We start from the raw sequence: 13233 nt of genomic DNA, 5'->3' as shown, positions 1-13233 counted from the left end.
CAGGAGGTGGTCAAGGTAGTGGCCAAGGACAAGGATCAGGAAACGGTCAAAGCGGCGGCCAAGGATCAGGAGCTGGTCAAGGCAGCGGCCAAGGACAAGGATCAGGAAACGGTCAAAGCGGCGGACAAGGATCAGGAGGTGGTCAAGGTAGTGGCCAAGGACAAGGATCAGGAAACGGTCAAAGCGGCGGCCAAGGATCAGGAGCTGGTCATGGCAGCGGCCAAGGACAAGGATCAGGAAACGGTCAAAGCGGCGGACAAGGATCAGGAGGTGGTCAAGGTAGTGGCCAAGGACAAGGATCAGGAAACGGTCAAAGCGGCGGCCAAGGATCAGGAGGTGGTCAAGGCAACGGCCAAGGACAAGGATCAGGAAACGGTCAAAGCGGCGGACAAGGATCAGGAGGTGGTCAAGGTAGTGGCCAAGGACAAGGATCAGGAAACGGTCAAAGCGGCGGCCAAGGATCAGGAGCTGGTCAAGGCAACGGCCAAGGACAAGGATCAGGAAACGGTCAAAGCGGCGGACAAGGATCAGGAGGTGGTCAAGGTAGTGGCCAAGGACAAGGATCAGGAAACGGTCAAAGCGGCGGCCAAGGATCAGGAGCTGGTCAAGGCAGCGGCCAAGGACAAGGATCAGGAAACGGTCAAAGCGGCGGACAAGGATCAGGAGGTGGTCAAGGTAGTGGCCAAGGACAAGGATCAGGAAACGGTCAAAGCGGCGGACAAGGATCAGGAGCTGGTCAAGGCAGCGGCCAAGGACAAGGATCAGGAAACGGTCAAAGCGGCGGACAAGGATCAGGAGGTGGTCAAGGTAGTGGCCAAGGACAAGGATCAGGAAACGGTCAAAGCGGCGGCCAAGGATCAGGAGCTGGTCAAGGCAGCGGCCAAGGACAAGGATCAGGAGACGGTCAAAGCGGCGGACAAGGATCAGGAGGTGGTCAAGGTAGTGGCCAAGGACAAGGATCAGGAAACGGTCAAAGCGGCGGCCAAGGATCAGGAGCTGGTCAAGGCAGCGGCCAAGGACAAGGATCAGGAAACGGTCAAAGCGGCGGCCAAGGATCAGGAGCTGGTCAAGGCAGCGGCCAAGGGCAAGGATCAGGAAACGGTCAAAGCGGCGGCCAAGGATCAGGAGCTGGTCAAGGCAGCGGCCAAGGACAAGGATCAGGAAACGGTCAAAGCGGCGGCCAAGGATCAGGAGCTGGTCAAGGTAGTGGCCAAGGACAAGGATCAGGAAACGGTCAAAGCGGCGGCCAAGGATCAGGAGCTGGTCAAGGCAGCGGCCAAGGACAAGGATCAGGAAACGGTCAAAGCGGCGGCCAAGGATCAGGAGCTGGTCAAGGTAGTGGCCAAGGACAAGGATCAGGAACCGGTCAAAGCGGCGGCCAAGGATCAGGTGCTGGTCAAGGTAGCGGCCAAGGACAAGGATCAGGAAACGATCAAAGCGGCGGCCAAGGATCAGGAGCTGGTCAAGGCAGCGGCCAAGGACAAGGATCAGGAAACGGTCAAAGCGGCGGACAAGGATCAGGAGGTGGTCAAGGTAGTGGCCAAGGACAAGGATCAGGAAACGGTCAAAGCGGCGGCCAAGGATCAGGAGCTGGTCAAGGCAGCGGCCAAGGACAAGGATCAGGAAACGGTCAAAGCGGCGGACAAGGATCAGGAGGTGGTCAAGGTAGTGGCCAAGGACAAGGATCAGGAAACGGTCAAAGCGGCGGACAAGGATCAGGAGCTGGTCAAGGTAGCGGCCAAGGGCAAGGATCAGGATACGGTCAAAGCGGTGGCCAAGGATCAGGTGCTGGTCAAGGCAGCGGCCAAGGACAAGGCTCAGGAAACGGTCAAAGCGGAGGCCAAGGATCAGGAGCTGGTCAAGGCAGCGGCCAAGGACAAGGATCAGGTAACGGTCAAAGCAGCGGCCAAGGATCAGGAGCTGGTCAAGGCAGCGGCATAGGACAAGGATCAGGATACGGTCAAAACGGCGGACAAGGATCAGGAGCTGGTCAAGGTAGCGGCCAAGGGCAAGGATCAGGAAACGGTCAAAGCGGTGGCCAAGGATCAGGTGCTGGTCAAGGCAGCGGCCAAGGACAAGGCTCAGGAAACGGTCAAAGCGAAGGCCAAGGATCAGGAGCTGGTCAAGGCAGCGGCCAAGGACAAGGATCAGGTAACGGTCAAAGCAGCGGCCAAGGATCAGGAGCTGGTCAAGGCAGCGGCATAGGACAAGGATCAGGAAACGGTCAAAACGGCGGACAAGGATCAGGCGCTGGTCAAGGTAGCGGCCAAGGACAAGGATCAGGAAACGGCCAAAACAGCGGCCAAGGATCAGGCGCTGGTCAAGGCAGCGGCACAGGACAAGGATCAGGAAACGGTCAAAACGGCGGACAAGGATCAGGCGCTGGTCAAGGCAGCGGCATAGGACAAGGATCAGGAAACGGTCATGGTTGTGCAAAATTTAGAGAATATGGCCATTACCAAGGTTATGGACAAGGGTATAAAGTAGGATATGAACAAGGTTTCGAGCAGGGATATCAAACAGCCATCTACGAATTAGCTCAAAATTACCATTGCGATTATCATTACAATTCCCAACATAGTTACGCCTACTAGATTCTACCAAATTCACCGCTTGCAAGCTGCGAGCCAGTTATGTTGTAATAAAAAATTGTCATTGCTTTTTCTTTAAATTTGTTATCTTGAAATTTTAATAAATGATTTGTCATTATATGTTTGTTTCATTTTTCTTACATTTGTTTTCCTCAAAATCTCTTTTGAATATCTTTTACGGCTTCGTCACGTGATATTTAGGAAACTAGCCAACCTGTCGAACTTTTTTATTATTATTTTTTTTCTTGAATATAATAATTATATATGTATATCGAAATAAAATATAGGCTATGTATCAAACTGGACCAAACTGCACACAGTTTGCAAATTAGATTAAAATCGGTTAAGAAGTTTAGGAGTCCATCGCGGATAAACAACGTGACTAATTATTGAAGTGTATTCAGAACAAGCTTAAATACTGTGCCACCTTTGACAAATGACACAAGTCGAAAATCATCATTTTACAGGCGAGCCAAAAAAAGATTTCGAAAACTTCCAAGTTCACTAACTAAGCGGGCCACAGGTTCAACCAGAGTATCCTCATTTATAGAGTAAAAGATTATCTTTCAATACACATTTAAAAAGTTTTTGTAAATATGTAATTTTAACAGTACTTTACGAAAAACACTTTTGAGTTGTATATCTTTTCACAATTAATTCATCCTTAAATTAGAAGAACCTTAAAAGTAAGGTTCTTCTAATTTAAAGTTCTTCTAATTTAAGGTGCTAGTACCGCAAATTCCAGTGATTAATCTCTGGCAGCGGACTGCTACTTCGTACATTCAAGTCATTAGTATGGAAAACTCTTGGCTTGCTCCTAATTGAACTGGTAGTTCTAGGCATGGAGCGACTGAAGACACAGTTCCATAGAAAAATTATTTTCCATGGGATCAAGAAGGGTGGGGATAAGAATGAAAATGTGCAGAGGTTCATTACATTGTTATCCAACCAGATGAAGATATCTGCACACCGTATGGTAGAATATGTTTAGACTATAATAATGCTAATCTTGTACAACTTCAACACAACCTTCTTGCAAATAAACAATCATCATAATTATTATCTTATACTATTAAACGAGCAATTCTTGTTCGCTTGAGCATTTATTTGAGCAGTTTATATATATATATATATATATATAATAAAATTCTCGTTTCGCGGTGTTTGTAATTAAACTCCTCCGAAATGGCTTGACCGATTCTCATGAAATGTTGTGTGCACTGGGTAGGTCTAAGAATCGAACAACATCTATTCTTCATCCCCCTAAGTAATAGGGAGAGGGGGTTTAAGGGGGTTAATAACATATATTCCAAAACAACGTTTGCGGGGTCAGCTAGTATATATAGTATATATACATATAGAATCTGAATCTCGGAAACAGCCTACAATTTACATGAAATTTAGTATGCGGGGAATATCGGGGGAGATAAATAAATCTAGCTAGGATTCATTTTTAGAAAATATCGTTTTATCTCAGTTTTTGGACAGTGAAAAAATGGCTACAATATCGTTAGAATACGAAGGTAAATTTCACACTTGTCAAGAAAGTTGTACTAGCTCAGGTGGAAAATCGGCTGGTCGCGACCGACCGTAAAGACCACGGTTCAAATCCTCAAATTTTCAGATTGATTATTATCATTTTTTTTTTTCTAATTGCATTCGTTATTTTTTATTTAAATAGCCAGTTCTTATTTTTTATTATTATATTGGTAAAATCGAAAAATATTATTCATATTTTATCATTATTATTTTTTAATTATTTTTTATTTTCTTTATTTATTTATTGATTTATTTATGGACAGCCAGTAGCTAATACAGCAAATCTTATATCTAATACTAACACTAAATAACAAATAAGGTAGCTGTACTGCCTATGAAGGTGTCACAGCATGCTTAAATCTATGAAATTTTAACTATGCCTTAATCTATAAAATTAATTAAATAGGTATATTTTACTTACAATTTCTGTTTTAACGTCATTTTTATTAGACTCTCTTAAAAAGGTTAACACACTCTTTCTGAAGCTCTGGACACTATCATTATAAATATCGACACTGCCACATAACTGGTTATGTCCTAATTAGTCGGACGGTTAAAGTGTGCTTTTGATTTTTTATATTTGTTTATATTTTTTTATTATTGTCAGTTAGAAACAAATTTTATTCATATTTTATAAATGTGTAATTCGTATTTAAATATGATTTCCAAAAAACATGATTTACTAAAAATACCGAGCTAAACTCGGTCACCCGGGTACTTATCATTATATGTAAGAACAGAACACCTGGTTCTTAGTAGTTGAGCTTTTCTAGTTAGTTGAGTATGAAAAGAGAAGCAGCTCGCCCTATACTTGTTAGCTTTTCCGATTCGCAACTTCGTTCTAAAGCATGGAAAGAGAAAACTAGCTTGATGGGGGCTAAGATCACAATAACAGAACGGCGCCACGGTTCGCTTAAACCGAATATAAAAATCATCGTATCAAAAATTTCGATCTAGCGGGTACATCGTTCCATAGCTTAATTGGCTAGAGCGCTGATACGGTCAGTCGGAGACGCGGGTTCGAACCCCGCTGGAGCGGACAGTTTTTGATATGATATTCAACAATGTTAAGAATTCCTAATGTGTGGGTAACACAAAAATAAAATCGCACATAATAACAGTTTTTCACGAAACCCCGTCAAGAGATCTTTGTGACGGCTCGCATTCATTTCGATATGAAGAAACCCTGGACAGCTGAAGGTGTTTTTGTAATTTTGCTACCAGATAAGTTCCGGAAGAAAGTTACCACTTTATCAGAGTTGAAACAAATCATGTCGCAACATCCAAACAGTGAGCAGTCTTGCGATAATAATAAATGATTACCTTGTATATGCATAGTTCATGCAGTCGTCTTATATATCGATATTAAGGGATAATCGATCACTTGGTAAATGTAAGTATAAGGTAATCGTAATATTTTAGTTCCTTTTTTATCTTATTGGTTACCTTGCCACATTTTAATTTACGGTGAATATCGTACGAAATTGTATATAACAAAACATGAAAATTGTAAACTTTCATCTGTCAGTTGTCAAAATAGTTGAGGTAGCGTCATGCAAATTGCGTTTCGTTTCACTGTAAATTTTATGTCGCTTGAAATGTAGTAGTTACTATATCGTATATACTCTATACATAAAACCCTACGACTCTTATATAAACTGTAATAATTATCAATTAAAGCAGTAATAAATCATCTTTGTAAAGAGTAACTTGCTTTATTCATAACCACCTCCCTTCGAAACCTAACCCCGTAACGAATTCCATAACTACTACACTTCAGCCCATAGTAACCACGCTGGGCAGGCGGGTTGGTGACAGCAGGGCTGGCTTTGTCACACCGAAGACGCTGCTACCCGTCTTGAGCCTGTATATTTCAAAGCCAGCAGTTGGATGGATATCCCGCCATCGGTCGGCTTTTTAAGTTCTAAGGTGGTAGTGGAACTGTGTTCTTCTACCTCTTACGACAGCCTATGGAAGAGAGGGGGTAGCTATATTCTTTACTGTCGTAACCACACAGCAGAGAGAATGTTTCTAATGTGATGTTGTAATTAAACACATTTTTTGCGCATATATTAAATTTATTTTATTTTGTATTTAGTATCAGCATTGCACCCGTATTCTTTTTTTTTAAATTATTAGTTAAGAAACGACTAGTATGACATGACAGTTTTTGAAACCTTTTTCTACTCTCCTGATCTTTGGCCGCCATTTTGACCATTTCATGATCCTTGTTCTTGGCCGCTGCCCTGACCAGCTTCTAATCCTTGGCCACCGCTTTGACCGTTTCCTGATCCTTGTCTTTGTCCATCACTCTTATCTCCATCGCTTTCATTGGATTCATTCCTCTCGTCTGAGTCGTTGTCTCCTTGATCATCATCAGGCTTGTCAGCATCCTGGTCTTTCACTGGACTATAGCTAAGACTTATGGTGTTCTTGACGTAGCCTTTCATGTCGATGACTCCTTAAAATTCGTGAATCGTTTAAAGGAGATGGATACGATTCCATACATTCTTGGGCCAAAATGTAATGAAATGAAAATGGTATCAATTAATGCATTTAGGCTTATTGATCCCTCGCTGGAAATTATCTATATTTTGGCTATCTGAGAGTGGAGTTATTAGACTTTTTGTAAAAGTGAGGTTATGTTACAATGTCTATAAAAACCCCGATCGCTAAGTTCTTGTAGCATTAATGTTTGTAATATTTAGTAAAGACTATTTGAAAACTCATTACAAATATTGATATACACTTGAAACCATAAATAAATATCAAGAATGGACTCAGAATGCAACGGGAAACAGTAAACACGAAACGAGTGACGGACAGTCGGACACAGTATTACTTACCAGTATATAAGTGTATAATCTATGGTATTACTGTTAGTAAGCTGTCAAAGCTGTCATTAAAAATATGATTTATTTTAAATCGATACGAAATCGATAATCATTTTGGTTTATAAAATATTATATGATATTTTCGATATTAATGTAACTTTATTTAAATGCACATAATTGTTTACAGCTTTAATTATGCATCTAAATATCTTGAGTTAATTAACTAGTGCAAACATTTTCTTTTTGAATTCTGTAATCGATTATAGTGGAATCGATACCCAAATAATTTGATGAAAACTATCTTTCTCAATTTTCTCCGCTTCTAGATTCAGAATTGAGCTAATATTTTATATTTTAAAATAAAAAAATATGACCAATTTTTTAAACAATATCTCTTACTCATTACATTTTGGCCCAAAAGTCCCCATCTCCTTTATGAGCTTGTAAATTTATTTGTTACAAATGACTACTACTACTTTTAATTATGCTTAGGTACGAGTATTCGTTTGTATTATAGATATTTTCTAACCAATGAAACCGTACTTGATGAGGATTGGGTGGCAGGTCTTGAGGACATCGACTCCGATTTCATCGCAGACTGAAAAAAATAACTTAAGCTAAGTAATAAAAATATAGTTAGTCTCCTTCTAAGTAAAGGCATATGGGGGGTCTTCTACTAATCACGTGATATTTTCAGCAATTTTTAACCCCCAACCCCACCGTCAGTGATGTGTGGTGAATTTTTAGGCTACCAAAAAAATTCGTGTATATTTGAGAAAGGTATTGAAATTTCTAGACTATAATCTTTAAATACAGATATAATATGATTAAATTTTGGTAAATAAAGTATTGTGAAATTAGGGTTGCGTTTAAGCAAAAACAAAACACGTGGTATAAGCATTACAGCCCTCCTTTGATATATTTCGGAGACATGCACAAAGAGAGAATGATTTGACTTATCCTTCAATTTCATGCCTCCGACTGCATATTATCTACGACGTTGCATAAAGTTTCGAAGGACTACCGTATTATTATATTTTAAATGTACAGCACAAAATGTTTAATATTGTTTCTATTTATTTTGCTGACTTTGTGTGCATATTGAATTTTTATCTTGTTCCAGCTTTTTCAGTTGATTTTCTATTAGTTGTTCTTCACGCAGGTGGGTTTTTTGTTTTTTTTTTAATTATTATTTTATTTATGTCTTTTTAGTCAGACAAATTACGTAATCGGTTCAATTCATTAAAACAGTTTACATCATGTGGTTGATTAAGTAATTTTTTAGGGTCAAGAGAACTGATAGCAAGCCCGGAGAAAGATCTCACTCTGCTCAAAGCAACGTAAGCCTGACCTTTAGCAAATAGGTGACTGCTTAAGTCAACAACTATAAGTTTTAATATAATGAAATTATTATAAAAATTATTTGTTTGTATTTGGTATTATGTATTTGTTATTGATTTTATTAATGAAATTGTAAATTGGTGTGACATTTATTAATTTTTATTTGTAATTTTAATTGTATGTTTTTTTTAACCATTGTATTTTATTAGAAAGGCTACACCCCGAAGTTGATCTTCGCCTAGGAGGCGCGTTTGGCATGGCATAGGCGTGGGAAAGAGCAAAGTCCACATTTTTTAAACTTTAATATTGTATTTCTTTGTTAGTATTACGGTAATAATAATCATGATATACCTTTTTAAATCCTTGTATTGTGCCCTTCAATTTGATACCCATATTGTAGTATTCGAGAAAAAAATTTTTTTTTCATTAACTACAATGGCTTCGCGCAGCCGCCATGTTTGAGTTTTTTTAATGTCACCTATCTAAGAACACTTGGGCAGCTAAGACGAACTTAACGATACCTCAATTATGTAAATCTGTTCAGTGTTTCTGGAAATATGAGGTAGTAAAGAATATTACATACAAACATACATACAAGATACGCGCGAAAAACATAACCCTTCCTTGGCAGTCGGGTAATAAAGAAATTGACTAATTGTTTGATTGATTTATTTAGTGGCTGTGCGGTTGAATCATTGTTGGTTGATCGGTCGGTCAGTTGATAAGTTTGTTGGTTGATAGGATGATTGGTTAACTAAATTGTATTAATTAGTTGATTTAGGTTCATTTCACAAAAGAATACATCAATTACTCACGAGAATATTCTAATGCCTTTCCAATAACTCCGATGGCGATTGATACTGAAAGCAAATAGATTCGTTTAACTGTAAAGGCTTGTAAATATTCTGCTTTCTTGTTACAACTAGGATGGCAAACAAGGTTCTGGTCTGCCTGATGCTAAGCGGTTACCGTATACTATGGATGCCTGTAACAAGAAGGATCACAAACGCGCTGCCGACTGTATCCAGACCCTCCCCAGGAGCTCTCTACCTTACTCAGAGGAACACAACACGACTCAAGAACTGGATTACTTAGCTGTGATCTTCTGTCATCATTCCAGCCTATCACAGTCCACTGCTGGACATAGGCGTCAACAACTTCACGCCAAAAATGGCGTGAACTCATGTGTTTTGCCCTTAGTCACCACGCTGAGCAGGCGGATTGGCGACCGCAGGGCTGGCTTTTTCGCACCGAAGACGCTGCTGCCCGTCTTCGGCCTGTGTGTTTCAAAGCCAGCAGTTGGATGGCTATCCCGCCATCGGTCGGCTTTTTAAGTTCCAAAGTGGTAGTGGATCTCCTAGTCGCCTCCTACGACACCCACGGGAAATGAGGGGGTGGATATATTCTTTACTGCCGTAACCACACAGCAAATCTTCTGTAAGGTCTAGGATATTCTGCTATGCCAAACTTAATTGGCTTTCTTTGTATCCGTTACCATTATATATTTTTCATATTTTATTTAACAATTCTTTCGGGAAATGTTCATTACATTTTAGTTATTCATCAAAGATGCTTATCCTACTACATTAAGCTGTATGTTATTATAACAATATGCAGCAAGTTATACAATAAAAATAACTTCCTCCTACCTTGTATCACCAATTTGCTGAAGGTGTTGGCGTTTAAGCTTACACGATCTGAAAAACAATAGAAATGGTTTTAATATTACATAAGCGGTATATGGGTTACAAGATTCCCACTCTTTAAGAGGGTAGTATAAAACGCCAAACACGTAAAGGCACCCAGTAGTAACGGCCTACACTTTTAAATGAGGTAGGGCACAGCAGGAATTTTTATGCAAGCCCTTGTGGAAAAATTTATCTCAAATTTAAACTTTATATATGAAAACTAGCTGACCGCGCAAAAGTTGTTTTGCCATATATGTTATTAACACCCCTGTGAAAAATAAATATTGACCGATTCTCAGACCTACCCGATATGCACACAAAATTTCATAAAAATCGGTCCAGCCGTTTCGGAGGAGTATTGTAACTAACATTGTGACAAGACAAATTACTTAGTATAAATAATAATTTTAAATTTTTTATTTTCTCTTCAAAACTGAAAAAAGTATTAACAAGTCAAAGAAATGTTTAATATGATTTGATAAGTCAGAGTTATTGGAATATTTGGGACTCTGTAAGGAGAGTTATTAAGAAGAACTGTTATTGGTATCGTTGCTCGGCTACGAAGAGAGCTATTAAGAGTTTTTCTGAGTTATCAAAACTTTGATTTAATTTGACAGTAGTGTCGGAGACTAGCCCGATCAAATACACGAGATTTATATAATTATGTACATAGATCTATAAAAATAAATAAAATTGGAGTGTCTGTTTGTTATATTAAAATAATCTCTTTTAAACTAAATGAATATGGATGTATAAACGGTACGTATACCAAAATAACATTTTTTACAATTTTTGTCTGTCTGTCTGTTTGTTCCGGATAATCTCTGAAACGGCTGGACCGATTTTGACGGTAGTTTCACTGGCAGATAGCTGATGTCATAAGGAGTAACTTAGGCTACTTATATTTTAGAAATTTATTTATTTTATAATTCTGCGAACTGAATAATATTTTTTTTTTTAAGTTTCACGGTCACGACTCGCGGGCACAGCTAGTATATACGTAGCTATATAAATATATATGTACTTACCATCAATAAGGAATGCAAGATTCCAGCTGATTTGGAATATTACCCTTTCCCTTTCGTAAAGCGGTGCACCTGAAAATGAAACAAATTTTTTACTTTATAATAAGTGAAATAGACAAAATCCCCTTAATGTTGTTTAAAGTTATATCAATAAACTATTTTGTATTGAATATTATTTATTTAGGCTAGACTTTAGATTAAGTGCCGCCATTTTGAAGTTAGTTAGGTTAGGTTAGAGTTTTTTTTTTTTTGTAAAGAAATTATGGCGATAAAAGATCAATTTTGAGCTTATATAATTCGACGGCTCTTAATCTAAACTTAACTTTATTTATATAATAAGAAGCATCAACAGAATTACATTAAAAAACTTACATGCAGTCGCATAAGCAAGTGGTCTTTTTTTTTTTAAATATATAGACTAGCGCTTGACTGCGATCGCACCTGGAGTCAAGTGAAGATGCAGCCTAAGGTGGTGCGCGCTTGCCTAGAAGATGCCTATTCACTCTTGATTTAAAGATACCCAAATTATAGTTCGTTGGAAAAACGGAAGCCGGAAGGGCATTCCAAATTTTCGCGGTGCGTATTAGGAACGAGGTCTGACTATTCTAAAAGTTTCAAGGGGTTTGAGAAAAAAAAACAAAATAAATAGCGTAAAATTTTGACTAGCCCGTTGGCGCAGTTTGTAGTGACCCTGCTTTCTGCTCCGGAGGCTGTAGGTTCGATTCCCAGCTCGAGTCTGAGTGTAGTATTTATACATGTATTTTTATAAGTAAGTTTATCGAAAAAAAATGTACCTATACCAGTCGGCTGCTACCTATAACACAAGCATTAAGTTGCTCACTTTAGGAACAGACGACTGTGCGTGGGTGTCGTAGATATTTATTTATTATTTATAGAATGAATGGAAATTCATACTAGAAATGATAGCTTTAATTTGGAAATCAAGCGATTTTAACAGTTTTTTTTTCTTCCAATAACATTTAATTGTTTAATATTCATAATTTCTTTAAAAAAATATATGTATATAGTATCGAAGAAAACTTTGACGTAACAAAATCTAATAAATCAATGAACGCCGGCTGCATGCACGAAAATCAAAAAGCAACACGGAGGAGAGTAGCCATGTACAGGCGTTCCCCTCTGTCAAGGTATAAGGCCAAATGGCCATATGCATACAATAAAACTAGTTGCAGCCGCACTGATCACTAGACTAAATCTAGTTGCGCGATTGAAACAACGTCTTTCAAAAAATGCGAAATTGTTCTGTTTTTTGCTACAAAAAAAGATCTGCCACGTCAAATTTACTAAAACATGACGTTACCTTTCATACGTAAGTATTTTTTAATCACATTATTACTTGTATACTTCTTTTAAACCTTTTTTAAACTTAAAAATTACAAATATTATCGGTCGTGTTGACTCGATTTGTTTGCCAACACCGGCCGCTCGCCCTCATACAATATGCGGATCGGTCGAGCGACTGATCGGAGTCTATTTCCGAGAAGTCACTGTCGCCGAGCGATAGTGTTGTTACCGGTTTGTTTGTAGATGGTTATCTATAAAAACGGCAAAGGCAAAAGAGGATACAGACATTTTTTAGATTTTGATTTATTTAAAATATTATATTGCTAGCTTTTTTTAATAAACATAATTATATAATAAAATTGCATTAAATTAAATATAATACACGTATTATGAGTATTAATACATTTTACTAGAATAACTTAATGTGAACTTCGACCATAATGTTCTACATAAAAATTTAGCAGGTTTTCTAAAAATCCAAATTTAAGGGATACATGGAAAAAAATGTAATAACAGATTAACCTGGACGCCCACAAAAAATAGTGTAATTTGTTCTGATCATATCATATCAATACCACTTCAATAACTTTCAAGTGTTGGCGAACAATAGAAGGATTAGTCGAGTGCACCAAAGCAACACTAACGCCACACTGTTTTTGTCCCGTAAGTTTTTTTTTTGTTATATGTAGAAGGTGATCAAGACATAGTTCACCTTAGTCATAGTAGTGAAATGAAGCTTAGATTTATCAACTTTGAAAATTAACAATGTCCATCCTTTCAGAGTCATCAACAAATCATTCAATCTAGCAGATGACAAGCTATCATCTTATGATACCATTAGTGCTACGCTCCCTATTCCTGATTCGTTGACATCACCGTGTACATCATCAACTCCTCAAAATGTATGTTA

At 38.5% G+C, this 13233-nt stretch overlaps 1 long non-coding RNA gene across 1 annotated transcript; it reads left to right on the top strand.

Annotated features, from left to right (window-relative positions):
- The first annotated feature begins 2197 nt into the window (after window positions 1-2197).
- Window positions 2198-2709, top strand: LOC123666174. The gene is made up of 2 exons (XR_006745163.1): window positions 2198-2259; window positions 2326-2709. It is a non-coding gene; the product is annotated as an uncharacterized LOC123666174 (long non-coding RNA).
- Window positions 2710-13233: the final 10524 nt, after the last annotated feature.

The sequence above is a fragment of the Melitaea cinxia genome, chromosome 25 (assembly GCF_905220565.1).
Source record: "Melitaea cinxia chromosome 25, ilMelCinx1.1, whole genome shotgun sequence".
Lineage (NCBI taxonomy): Eukaryota > Metazoa > Arthropoda > Insecta > Lepidoptera > Nymphalidae > Melitaea > Melitaea cinxia.
This window is presented reverse-complemented; position numbering and strand designations above follow the sequence as displayed.